Source organism: Callithrix jacchus, chromosome 18 (genome assembly GCF_049354715.1).
Source record: "Callithrix jacchus isolate 240 chromosome 18, calJac240_pri, whole genome shotgun sequence".
In the NCBI taxonomy this organism is placed as follows: Eukaryota; Metazoa; Chordata; class Mammalia; order Primates; family Cebidae; genus Callithrix; species Callithrix jacchus.
In genome coordinates, this window is record NC_133519.1 from 38320751 (window position 1) to 38335787 (window position 15037).

At 36.2% G+C, this 15037-nt stretch overlaps 1 pseudogene; it reads left to right on the forward strand.

Annotated features, from left to right (window-relative positions):
• The first annotated feature begins 1466 nt into the window (after nt 1–1466).
• Nucleotides 1467–9070, forward strand: LOC100400967 (large ribosomal subunit protein uL18 pseudogene; annotated as a pseudogene).
• The last annotated feature ends 5967 nt before the right edge of the window (nt 9071–15037 follow it).

The window sequence follows — 15037 nt, forward strand, 5'->3', positions numbered from 1 at the left end:
TATATATTCCACTAGATTCTGCTTTAGAAATGAAAAAGAGGGAAGGAGTCGATTTGTTTGTTCAAACATAACATTAACTTTTGTTTTCCTTAAAAGTGAATGTGGTAGTTCAATCTCTGCAACATTTTTCTAAGCTTTAAACCAGATGATACTGGCAGAAGCACTTCTCCAGAAAAGTATCATAGGAAAATTCTGTTCAAGACTGGTATCATGTCAGAACCCTGAACATCTAGATGTGTGACATAATTTATTGTAATCAGAGGACTTTGCCCTATAAAGTTAGACAAATACCCATGATGCATAGAGCTTAGAAGCAAGGTCTGGGTCATGGTGATGGTAATAATCTGAAGGGAGAAATCATAGTTAGGAGTATGGGAGCCAGATTAAAGGAAGAACTTAGGGAGGAGTGCAAAAATGTCTTTGTGGCATGGACATAGAAGAGTGAATTTTCTGGATACGTGAGAGGAAAGGGAGTAGAGAAGCTAAGAGGAGAGGCTGGCAGTGGCTCACGCCTGCAATCCTAAAATTTTGGGAGGCCATGGTGGGCGGATCATGAGGTCAGGAGTTCAAGACCAGCCTGGCCAACTTTGGTGAAGCCCTGTCTCTATTAAAAATACAAAAATTATCTGGGTGTGGTCACTGGTGCCTATAATCCTGGCTACTCGGGAGGCTGAGGCAGAAGAATTGTTTGAAACCAGAAGGCAGAAGTTACAGTGAGCTGAAATCATGCCATTGCACTCTAGCCTGGGCAGCAAGAGTGAAACTCCATCTCAGAGAAAGGAGCCTCTTCCATGCCAGGTTAGAGTCTGGAATTTCTCCGTAGAAGAGGCATCTGGTATGCTCCTGACTACTTGTCATAGGCTACAGTGTGCACTGCATGCCAAATTCAGAAAGGCTTTGCCATGAGAATCCTTCCAGACAGAGCTAGGTTGTCTTATAGAGTGTACCCACAAGAGAAAGAGCAGAACAAACACGAACAAGTGGTGTTGGTAGGATTAACTGGTCTCCCCAGCTCCCAGGAACATGAAGAAGTGCCTGGCATCTAAGTTTAAAGAGCATTAGCCCTTGAAGGTGAGATGACTGAGAGGTGACCTGCTGGCCATTACACGCTGGCCCACAAGGATAGACATTATTATTTTAGCTTCATCACTGACGCTGATTCCATGGAAAGTACATGGTAGGTGAACCTAAGCCCCAAGAATGAATCCAGCAATGAGCTGAGAAGGGAACAAAACACTGTATCTAAAGAGCAGAAGAACAAGCCAAGCACCTCACCTGGATGGCTTCCTAATGATGAACTCCTGAGGAGAGAGATGGCAATTTGAAGAAAATAATGATGATAATTATTATACTATGAGCACACAAGGAAAGTAAATTAAAGCACAAACACTTTCTTGAACTTGAAATATATGTTTTGAATTTTGAAATTCGGTAGATGCAACCCAAGGTTTCTATATCTAGCCAAGATGGCAATTATCTCCCTACCAGGGTAAGAGGAAGATATACAATAATTTAGAAAATATGTCACTCATTTACCCTATCTGAAAAAATATTAATGAAGAGGACTTTAAACAACATTTGAATCCCAAGGAAGAACTTAAATTAGGGGAAAATAAAAAAGATAGGAAAGAGAAGCGAGAGATGCACCTTGAAATATATATGATTGAATATAAAGGAATAATGATAGAGTAATGGATAATGAGCAACAGCACTGTTAAGCTAGAATTCTCAGACTAGAAAGCACACTCTGTAATGTAAAACCTAAATGTAGTTACCTCAGCAATACCTAGAGGTTGTAAAGGTGGGAAAAGCATGAATGAATTATAAAGATGTTTTCTCATAGGGAAAAAGAGAAAAGGGAAAAATAATCTGAAGATCTCATTGTACTGGGGTAGAGAAATCAGTGGTTGAAAAGAATATCTTGGAAGGAAGAAATAGTTGGCATTTTGTTTTCTAAGAATGGTTTATAAATATATTCAACAAATGATGGTAGGCACCTTATCAAATACTTGTTGAAGGAATAAATGGCAGGTGTTGAGAAACCGAAAAATACCATAAGTTGAATAGAAAATGATTTTAGAATTTCCAAACAAGAGAAAAAATGTATAGTGACAATTCAACTAGCATAAAAAATATAAAACTCTAAATTAAACATACAGTAGAATAAAAAGATTAAAATTAAGTATATGCATTGTTTTCACTAAATGTGAATCTGCTGAAGTCCCTTATTAAAGTATAAACGGAGGCTTTCTTGGTTGAGAAAAAATCAGATATACATTGCTTATGACTGTTACTCAAGTGTGTGGAGCTGGCAACACTCACACCCTCTGAAGCCACTGGAAATGCAGAATCCCAGGTCCTACCTCAGACGCACCCAACAGAAACTTTTAATAAGATAAAGGTCATTCATGTGCATGTGAAAGTTTAAGAAGCATTCATTTCATGAGGCATTTAAAACCAATTTATGAAAGAACACTGAAAATAGAGGAGGGAGCAAAGAGGTACCAGACAAATGCAAACCAACAAAAAAGTTAGTGTGAATATTAATATCAGATAGGTAGTGTTTCAACATAATTAATAGACCAAAGAGAGAAACTGTGTGTTGACTTTTTAAAGCCCAATTTGAACTGGCCACAGTGTCTCATGTCTGTAATGCCAACACTTTGAGAAGCTGAGGTGGAAGAATTGCCTGCTGCCTAGGCAACATGAAGAGGTCCTGTCTCTACAAAGCCTTATTAAAAAGGAAAAAATTAGACCAGTCACAGTGGTTCACACCTGTAATCCCAGCACTTTGGGAGGCCAAAGTGGGAGGATTGTTTGAGCCCAGAGTTTGAGACCAGCCTGATCAACATGGCAAAACCCCATCTCTACAAAAAATACAAAATTAGCAGGATGTAGTCCCAGCGACTTGGGAGGCTGATGTAGGAGGATCACATTAATTCAGGACGTTGAGGCTGCAGTGAGCTGTGATCACAACACGTCATTCCATCCTGGTGACAAAGTAAGACCCTGCCTCAAAAAAATAATAATAATAATATTAGCAGGCTGGGCACGGTGTCTCACACCTGTAATCCCATCACTTTAGGAGGCCAAGGCGAGTGGATCACTTGAGGTCAGGAGTTCGAGATCAGTCTGGCCAACATTGTGAAACTTCATCTCTACTAAAAATACAAAAATTAGCTGGTTGTGGTGGCACGTGCCTACTATCCCAGCTACTCAGGAGGCTGAGGCAGGAGAATCATTTGAACCAGGAAATGAAGGTTGGAGTGAGCTGAGATGATGCCACTGCACTCCATCCTGCGCAACAGAGAGAGATTCGTCTCAAAAAAAGAAAAAAAAAATTTAGCTGGGCTTGGTAGTGCCATGTGTAGTACTAGCTACTCTCAAAGCTGAGGCGAGAGGATTGCTTGAGCCCAAGGACTTGAGGTTACAGTGAGCTATGATCATGCCACTGCACTCCAGCCTGGGCTACAGAGAGAGACCATTTATATATATATATATATATATTTTTTTTTTAAGCCCAATTTATTATTTTTTATTTGACCTCAGGTTCACAAAAACATATTATTTGTAATCCCTCATTCATGATACTTTCTCATCATCAATCCATTCACAGCCTACTTTTATTGAGTTAGCTGGATATTTAATGTATTATTTTTAATTAAATCATAAACATCTGAGATACCCTGCTCCCAAACAACCAGAAGAGCAACAATAACCTATATCTAATCATACTCTCCTTCTCCTGTTCCACCCCACTCCCTTCCACCACCTGAGTCCTGTACAGATCATACACTTGCTTTCCTTTTCACATAATTCCCTTCCATTGATATGTTCTTAAATCACACACACACACACACACACAATTATTAACGTTATACAAAAGAATTTCATGTAAAAAATCTTTGGAGATTTACCTTTTATTAATATCTTATTAATAAGATTCATCCATTTTGTTGTATGTTACTGTAGTTCATTTTGATTGTAATAGAACATTCCGCTGAGCCATAGTTCGTCCTCTCATTCTCTCATTGAGGAAATTTTGGGATTTAACAGGATTTTAATTTTGTTAACCAGTACTGTAGTGAGCATTCTCATACATGCCTCTTGCTGCAGATTTCTTAGGTATATATCTAGGCTTATAGGGTATGTGACTATTTAACATTAGAAAATGATTATCTGACTGGTTTTCAAAGTGTAGAGCACTGTATAAATATCCTCTCTGTCCAAATTCTGTCTTACGCTTAATGTTGTAGACTTTTAAAAATTTTTGTGTGTCAAATGGGTATAAAATGGTGAGTCATTGCTTTCATGGTTTACACATACCTAATACTAATGAGGGTAAATATCTCCCCATATTTGTATTGGATTTATGAGTCCCTTTTCTGTAAAATGCCTGTTCATAACTTTTATCTATTTTTCTATTGATTGTCTGCATCAAAGTCACATAATCAAACAGATTTGGTGGACAACAGTATGTAAGAGCATGAAGACAGCATGCTACAATCAACAAATGAAGTTTCGTAAACACTCAGGTATTATGTGTGCATATGAATATACGTACATGTGTGTATGCAAGTGTATGTGTGTGTATGGAGAGAGGGAAAGATTTACCTCTTTAAAAAATAAAATATGTATTTGTTTTACATGACCATGGAATATTTACAAAAATCTCCCACGTGACTGCCATAAAACAAATTTTAACAATTCTTATAGGAAAGATTTTATAGAATGCACTCATTTTAATAAGATTAGAAATAAAGAAAAGATGGCATAAAATCTCAGCTTGTTAGAAATTAAGAAAAGTACCCTTATAAAACCATAGATCTAAAAAAAAGTCAAAATTGAAATTACAATCTCTAGAAGGCAATTAGGAATGGGCTTTATATTTTAACCTATAGGAAATGAACTTCCACTCAGAGAAAAATTTTAGTAAATGTTCCTTACATGTTTATATAAAGTGTACTAAAAATAAATATGTCTACTTTAAAAAATAAATAATAAAACAAAGGAGTTTAGTACTGAATTTAAGAGCATTAAAAAGGAACAAAAGGATTCAAAAGAAATTAGAAAAGAATAAATAAGTATGTGTCACAATTAATCAAAACAAAAATGTTAGAAAAGACTAGTAACTCCAAAAGCTGTTCATTTCAAAGAATTATTAAAAAGACCTTCACGGTTCTGTTTAAGGAGTAAAGAGAGAGAGTAAAAGAATAAAAGCAAAAGGAAAAGGAAACATAATTATAGATAAGGAAGCAATTTTGAGAATTGGAAAATAAGACAACATGCAACACTGTAGGGCCACATTTGAAAGCCCAGAGACAAACAATTTACTAATAAGATACAAATTAATAAAAACTCCCTGAGAAGGAATTGAGAATTGAAATAGGCCTACACACCACAGAGGAGTTTGTAAAATGGTTAAAGCTGTGTTATTTACCTTCAATATAGTTTAAAGAATATTGTTAAATAACACAGACTTAACAATAACTTACAATAAACAATAAAAAACATAGAATGTTATATAATTAATTGTATTGAGAAAGTATGCTTTTTGTTTTGAGATGGAGTTTCAGTCTTGTTGCCCAAGAAGCTGGAGTTCACTGATGCGATCTCAGCTCACTGCAACCTCTACCTCCCAGTTCAGGTGATTCTCCTGCCTCAGACTCCTGAGTAGCTGGGATTACAGGCTTCTGCTGCCACATCCGGCTAATTTTTTTGTATTTGCAATAGAGATGCGGTTTCACCATGTTGGCCAGACTGGTCTCGAACTCCTGAACTCAGGTGATCCACCCACCTTGACCTCCCAAAGTGCTAAGATTACAGGCATGAGTCACTGTGCCTGGTCTGAAAGTACAACTTTAATGCTAAAATCTGAAAACGTTACAGAAATGAAGACCTGAATATATTGTGGAAACTTTGAATTATATGAGGAAAAAAGTATATAAGCATCTAGTCAGAGAAAAAAGAAAAGAAAAAAGCAAACAAATGTCAATAATCACAAATAAGTAAATAAAAGTCAACAAACACATAACTGTTGACTACAGGGGGTAGAAAATATCTGTGGACTCCGGTTTCTCCTTTTAACATTAACTACTAGAAGAAAACAGATCAGAAACCATTGAGTACAAAGAAAATAACTGTAACTTAGGAATTCCATATTCAGTGAAGCTGTAATTCAAATATTAAGAAATATTTGAATGAAGACATAAAAAGACTAATACTAATCCCGAAAATGTTTACTTTAATTCATGTGCTATTAATTGATAAATGAATCAATATAAAATAATAAAGATGAAAAAGCTAGAAGCATACACTAATCTAAATAATTTAAGATATGTTTCAAAAAATGAATGAAAAGAGAAAATTTTCTCATACAATAAAGAATCCAGGAGATAGAAAAGAAAAAGATGTCCATTTTACTTCTTACATAATGAGGTTTTCAATTTTAACTACTGTGGATGATACATTTAAATCCTGAAGGCTTAGTCCTCAGACCCTTTCTTTTTGATCTGTACTCATTTCTTCGATGACCCCGTCCAGTCCCTAGTTTAAATAGCATCAGTAGGCTGTTGACTTCCAAATTTATATCTCTAGACCTGACATGTCCTCGGACTTTAAACTTACAGATCCTTATCCACAACTTCATTTGGGTTTCTTACAGGCATCTGAGATTTAGTATGATTAAACCAAACTTAAGTTTCCTCATCCGCAATCTAAGCTCCAGTCTTCTACACGCCATTCATTAGCACATCCTGGTGTCTCTACATTTAATATATCCATCTCTCATCACCTGTGCCATTAACGCTCTAGTCTACTTTGTTTAGCTAGATTGTTACAAGAGTCCTAATAAGTTTCCTCGCTCTTACAGATGCTCTTCACACAAGAGCTAGTAACATTTCTAAAATATGCATTATATTCCTGCTCTGCTCAATGTCTCCACATACCCTTCAGAGTTACTCCAAAGTCCTTTGTATCCCTGCCTAACTTCATGCCCTTCTCCACCTTCTCTGACCTCAAGTCCGACCACTCTCCCTATCTGTTTTCTTGCTGTAATGGCACTCAGATCTCTGCACATGTTCCCATCGCAGGCACTTTGCCATTGCTCTTCCCTCTATCCGGAATGTTATTTTCCCTAGACAGCAAGCACAGCTTATTCACCTTTGGATCTTAATTCGTAAGTCACCTTATGGGAGAGGTCTTCTCTGACCACCATTCTAAATTAAAGCACAGCCTTCATTTCATATCGCCTTATCCTGATCTATTTTTTTGTCTTCACAGCACTCAAGACTAATGTATTATTTACTTTTGAATATTTATGGCTAAAGGTAAAGTATCTAGGCTTAGAAACTGCTGAATTCTCAGTGCCTAGAAGAATGCCTTGCATAGTGCCTAGTACATAGCAGCACCCAATAAATATTTATTAAGTGACTGAATAGGGTAATTACCAGCAACACCACCCGCCCCCCACCACACACACACACACACACACACACACACACACACACACAGAGAGAGAGAGAGAGAGAGAGAGAGAGAGAGAGAGAGCACTGCATTCCTAAGAGCCTTATTGACTGAATACTAATTCTGCAAGATAATTATGAAGAGATATGTCAAATAAGCTTAGGAAATGTAGGGTTAAATGAAGTCACTTGGATTCTTGATTCATTCAAAATATATTTATGAAGTGCCTACTATTTGTCTAAAACAGGCAGATATAGTGACTATTGGAAACAAGACAGACAAGTTCCTACTTTTATGGAGTTTACATTCCAGCTAGAAAAACAGTCATAAATCAAATTATTACACAAGTAACTATGTAATTATCATTGTAACCAGTGCTACAGAAGAAATGCACAGAATGCTCCAAGAGTTTATTTAGAATGTGGACCTGATCCATATTCTAGGTGTCCATAATGATATTGTATTTAATTTGTTAACCAGAAGAATTACGAGAGATTATCCAGGTGTGCGGAGATAGAGAAAAGAGCTCTGGCAGAAGGACTGATTTGTGTGAAGTCCTGAGGCCGGAAGGAACTTGGCACATTCACTGAACTAGTCAAGTCAGACAGAGTGTCATGAGGTTGGTAGGGGCCAGAGTGCAGGGGTTCATGAGCTGTATTAAGAGTTTGGAATTTGGAGGTCTCTGTCGAGCCGTGGATGCAGGTCTCTGTTCTGCCAGACGGGACTTGTTAAAGTTGTTAAGAATAAGACCTACTTTAAGAGATACCAAGTGAATTTAGAAGATGATGAGAGGGTAAAACTGATTACTATGCCTGGAAATCCTTGGTGATACAGGATAAAATTAAATACAACACACCCAAATACAGGATGAGAGTTCATGTAACAGAGACATAATTTGTCAGATTGCTTATGCCCATATAGAGGGCGATATGATAGTCTGCGTAGAATATGCACATGAACTGCCAAAATATGGTGTGAAGGTTGGCCTGACAAGTTCTGCTGCAGTGTATTGTGCTGGTCTGCTGCTGGCCCGCGGGCTTCTCAATAGGTTTGGCGTGGACAAGATCTATGAAGGCCAAGTGGAGGTGACTGGCCGTGAATATGATGTGGAAAGCATTGATGGTCAGCCAGGTGCCTTTACCTGCTATTTGGATGCAGGCCTTGCCAGAACTACCACTGGCAATAAAGTTTTTGGCACCCTGAAAGAAGCTGTGGATGGAGGCTTGTCTATCCCTCACAGTACCAAGCGATTCGCTGGTTATGATTCTGAAAGCTAGGACTTTAATGCAGAAGTAGACCAGAAGCACATCATGGGCCAGAATGTTGCAGATTACATGCCCTACTTAATGAAAGAAGAGGCAGGTGCTTTCAAGAACAGTTCTCTCAATACATAAAGAACAGTGTAACTCCAGACACGATGGAGGAGATGTATAAGAAAGCTCATGCTGCTATACAAGAGAATCCAGTCTATGAAAAGAAGCCCAAGAAAGAAGTTAAAAAGAAGAGGTGGAACTGTCCCAAAATGTCCTTTGTTCAGAAGAAAGATTGGGTAGCTCAAAAGAAGGCAAGCTTCCTCAGAGCTCAGGAGCAGGCTGCTGAAAGCTAAACCAAACAATTTTCTATGAGGATTTTTCAGACAAAGACAATAAACTATGGACAGCAAAAAGAAAAAAAAAGAATTTGGAATTTGGTCTAAAAGCAAGGGGAAATCACTAAGCAGGACTTCTCATAGTCCTTAAAATAGGAGTTTGAATTGTAAATCTCTAAGAAGGGTTTTCTCAGTTTATTTAATGATAGAAACTACTTTTTGTAGAACCTCTCAATGGTACTATTATTGTGTAATATATTCATATCCTGGAAAATATATACCAGAGAATGACAATAATTAAGGAAAACATATTTTAAGTAAAAAAAAAAAAAACAATAAGAAAGCATAAAAAGTAACATATATGACATTTTACCGATGAGTTGGGTGATGAGTATATAAAGATTCCATTGTCCTGTTATAAGGCAAAGTTCGCATTTAGTTTCAAAGTCCAAATTCAATTATGTGCTGTCTATAAAGATTAATATAATATAGCTACCATATGACTGAAGCTTTCCACTTCTAATTATTTATGCAAGAGGAATGAGAATATATGTCCACATAAAAACTTAAACACGAAAGTTCATAGAATCTTTATTTATAATACTAAAAACTGGAAATAATTCAAATGTCCATTAAGAAGTGAATCAATAAACAAACTGTGGTATATCCCGTACAATAAATATCACATAAATAGGAATGGTATGCCTTTGTGCCACTGTGCACTTGGCACATCATACAGTGCTCAGAACATGACAGATGAGCCCAAAATCTCCTGAAACTGATAAGCAACTTCAGCAAAGTCTCAGGATAAATAATCAATGTGCAGAAATCACAAGCATTCCTGTACACCAATAGCAGACTTAAAGAGAGCCAAATCAAGAATGAAGTGCTATTCACAACTGCTACAAAGAGAACAAAATACCTAGGAATACAACTAACAAAGAACGTAAAGGACCTCTTCAAGGAGAATTACATCCCACTGCTCAATGAAATAAGAGAGGACATAGATGGAGATGCATTCCATGTTCATAGTTAGGAAGAATCAATATCGTGAAAATGGCCATACTGCCCAAAGTAATTTATAGAAATTCAATGCTATCCTCATCAAGCTACCAATGACCTTCTTCACAGAACTAGAAAAAACCACCTTAAACTTCATATGGAACCAAAAGAGAGCCTGCATAGCCAAGTCAATTCTAAGCAAAAAGAACAAAGTTGGAGGCATCATGCTACCTGACTTCAAACTATACTACAAGGCTACAGTAATCAAAACAGCATGGTACTGGTACCAAAACAGAGATATAGACCAATGGAACAGAACAGAGGCCTCGGAGGCAATGCCACACATCTAGAACCATCTGATCTTTGACAAACCTGACAAAAGCAATGGGGAAAGGATTCCCTGTTTAATAAATGGTGTTGGGAAAACTGGCTAGCCATGTGCAGAGAGAGAAAACTGGACCCTTTCTTGACACCTTACACTAAAATTAACTCCAGATGGATTAAAGACTTAAACATAAGACCTAACACCATAAAAACCCTACAAGAAAACCTAGGCAAAACCATTCAGAACATAGGCATAGGCAAGGACTTCATAACTAAAACACCAAAAGCATTGGCAAAAAAAGCCAAAATAGACATATGGGACCTAATTAAACTCCAGAGCTTCTGCACAGCAAAAGAAATAATCATTAGAGTAAATCAGCAACCAACAGAATGGGAAAAAATGTTTGCGACCTACCCATCTGACAAAGGGCTAATATCCAGAATCTACAAAGAACTAAAACAGATTTACAAGAAAAAAACAAGCCCATTCAAAAGTGGGCAAAGGACATGAACAGACACTTTACAAAAGAAGACATATATGAGGCCAAGAAACATATGAAAAAATGCTCATCATCCCTGGTCATTAGAGAAATGCAAATCAAAACTACATTGAGATCCATCTCATGCCAGTTAGAATGGCGATCATTAAAAAGTCTGGAGACAACAAATGCTGGAGAGGATGTGGAGAAATAGGAACACTTTTACACTGTTGGTGGGAGAGTAAATTAGTTCAACTATTGTGGAAGACAGTGTGGCGATTCCTTAAGGACCTAGAAATAGATATTCCATTTGACCCAGCAATCCCATTACTGGGTATATACCCAAAGGACTATAAATCATTCTATTATAAGGACACATGCACACGAATGTTCATTGCAGCACTGTTTACAATAGCAAAGACTTGGAACCAATCCAAATGTCCATCAATGATAGACTGGAAAGGGAAAATGTGGCACATATACACCATGGAATACTATGCAGCCATCAAAAAAGATGAGTTGGTGTCCTTTGTAGGGACACGGATGAACTTGGAAACCATCATTCTCAGCAAACTGACAAAGGAACAGAAAATCAAACACTGCATGTTCTCACTCATAGGTGGGTGTTGAACAATGAGAACACATGGACACAAGAAGAACATCACACACTGCAGTCTGTTGGGGGAATCTAGGGGAGGGAAAACAGGGGTTGGGGAGTCGGGGAGGGATAACATGGGGAGAAATGCCAGATATAGGTGATGGGGAGGAAGGCAGCAAACAACATTGCCATGTATGTACCTATGCAACAATCCTGCATGTTCTTCACATGCACCCCAAAACCTAAAACGCAATAAAATATATATTTTTTAAAAATAAAAATCTTATTTACTCCTCTCTTTTCTTAGCGGTAACTTCTGGCCAATAAAAGAAAATAGAACGTGATAGATGATCAGTAAATACAGAATAATTTAATTAACACAAATAATCCATTTGTTTTAATGGATATATAGAACTTTGCACATAACCTAAGGCAAATATATATTCATGCAGTTGGCCACAAAGAAAATCAACTCGAAAACTCTCTCAAGAACAATGCAATTAAACCAAAAAATAACAAAACATAATGTCACAGTTGTAACAACTTGAAAAAAAAATGTAAACACCAATTCAAAGGAGAAATAAAAGACAAAAAAGGGAGGAACAAAAATAGACAAATTCACAAGTGAGAAAATGTCATAGTTACAAACAGAGATAAAATGAAAAGAATTTTTAAGAAAATTTAATATATAGTATAACAATTAATTTGAAAAATATAGATGAAATAGACATATTTCTAGAAAAATTTAAATTATCAAAATTGATTCCAGATCAGATAGGAAATTTGAATGGACCAATAATAGAGGATATTGGAAACATCAAAGAATTGTATTAGAAAAGGTAAATGCAAACACAAATAGAAATTATACAGCAGTATCATTTACAAACTTAGATACAAAAAAATTCAAATAATGCATTAGCAAAGAGTCATACAAGATACTTTAAAAAATTAATCAAGATGTAAGGTTCATTCTAAAATGGCTAGATTGAATCAAAAATAGCAATAAATATTACTTCTGTATTTTTATTAAATGCTTAACCTAAACAAAGCTACTGTTCAGTGGATTTTTACCTTTAATCTATTTATTTACTAAAAAGAGAAAAAACATTGAATAATTGTAAAATATGTATTTAATAAAAATAAACAGCAATTCATAACTAAAATTCTAAGTAAAATAATAATAGAATAAAAATGCCTGTAAACAATAAAGAGTTTGAAATAAAAATTAATAACCAACAAAACTACATGGTGAAGCAGGGACTATATTTACTTAAAGATGGAAACCAGAGAAATGCCTACTGTCATCACTAGTAAAGCAGCATTCTAGAGTTTATGGCTAATTAAATAAAACAAACAAAAAGACATACATGAATATGCATATGTATACACATATTTAATCAAAAAGATTCAACCAAAACTTAAAACAACTGGCTGGGTGCAGCGACTCATGCCTAGAATCCCAGCACTTTGGGAGGCTGAGTAGGGTGAGTAGGGTGGATCAGCTGAAATCACGAATTTGAGACCAGCCTGGCCAAGATGGTGAAATTCCACCTCTACGGAAAAAAACAAAATTAGCTGGGCATGGTGGCACTCACCTGTAATCCCAGCTACTCGGGAGGCTAAGGCAGAAGAGTCACTTGAACCCAGGAAGCTGAGGTTGCAGTGAGTCGAGATGGTGCCCCTACACTCCAGCCTGGGCAACAGAAAAAAAAAAGCAAAAACAAAACTTAAAACAAGTATTAGAATTATTAAGAACTAAGAAAGTGGCTGGATACAGGATTAATATTAAACAGCTTTCTTTGATATTAACAAATCAGATTGAAGCTACATTGAAAGGAATATCCTATTCATACACATCAACTGAATACATATACAGTAACCAGAAATAAATAAGTGTAAGAAAATGCATGGAACTATGAAGAACAGAATGTAAGATCTTTTGTAATATTTTCATAGTTCTAATTTTTTTGTTATTTTGGCATTTATTTTTATGCAGGCTATGAGATAGGAATCTAGCTTTTGCCTACTGAAAATAGGTAAATGGTCTCTGGTACCACACTCTTCTTTCCCCAACATTTTAACAAAGCAGACTTACCATACAATAAATTCGCATACATGTGGATACTTGGATATTTTTGAGCTACTTGTGCTATGCTACTTATCTACTTGCATATTTCTGAGCCAATATTCATTTTCAGAGAAAAATATTTGCTAGAGAATTTTAATCTACTAGAGTAGTGGTTAATAACCTCTATTGTAAAACATAAATGAAAAATTACTGGGATACAGTTAAACAGACTTCAGAATTTGGAAGCCAGGTGGTATTCTTCTGTTTGAGAAATCCTGTGTGTATGAGTCTAAGAAGGTGGATTCCTTTACTGTCAGCATGTTCCCCCCAACCCATCGCCCACCTTGTTTTTGAAACAGTTATTAAATATAATGAGAAATTGATCTTAACAGAAAGTTTTCACCTTCTATGTTTACTGACCTAATTTGGAGCCAAGCAAGTTGTTGCTCAGCTTTTAAAAAACTGACTCTCTCTAGAGGGTTTTAAAATACTAGTGCCAGGTGCTGCACATTCCTGCAAAGGCACGGCTCAGCATTTCCAGACTATTTCAACTCTTCCCTAGGCTGAAGCTAGCAGTTGTCAGTCTGTCCCCAAGGTAGCTAGGGGTCCACCAGGAAAGAAAAGAGTATTGCTTATTTAATTCTGATTTGCTTTAGAAAGCATATACACACATTTTTAGTAAGTGCCTATGAGAACTCATTTGTTAACCTAGTAGCTATTTCATTGTGCAAACATATATGGGCTTCATCTTTCCTGTTTCCAAGGAGGTATAACCGTACCCACAAACAGAACATGTGCAGATTGGAAAGCCTTCCTTTTATGAATCTAAGCAGAACTATTTTTTATTATTTCATAGAATTCTTATTATTCCATAGAAGGAGAAGGTAGAATCTGGCATTCAGAAAAGTGACAAAGTTAAAAACTGGGCCAATTTAGAGTGAATTTTAAAACAGTATAATGCAGCATTTCAAAGCTGTAAAATGAGTCACTAGTTCAATGTATCATTATGTAAAATTAATTTCCTCTTAAGTACAGCTTTGAATCTTATTTTCAAAGTGACTAATATATAAGAAAGCCCATGAAAGTTGTCCATAGACCTTAACTTCAGCAACTAAATTTAGATTTTTTTCACAACTATTTTTCAAGGAATAGTTGGATTGATCACCAACAACTTCTGTACTTTTGGCCAGATTTGAGTCATAAAGAATAGGATTGGGCAGTGCTGTGAATAATTTTCTACCTTGGGTTATCCAGGATTTTTATCATTTTGGGGGATGATAGAACCCATTGATAGTTGTTTTCAATCATGATTATGAACCATGAGTCATTGCGATCTGCTTGTGGAAAATATAAATTGACAGAGTAAGCTGATCTAATGTAATCAGCCTCTTTATTTTATAACATCTAATTGGGGGAAGCTATTAATATAGAGAGCATTAAAATCAAAGCACGACTACTTAAAAGAAAGAGGAAAAGAAAAATTAACAACATATATGAAGAGATCACTCACAAAA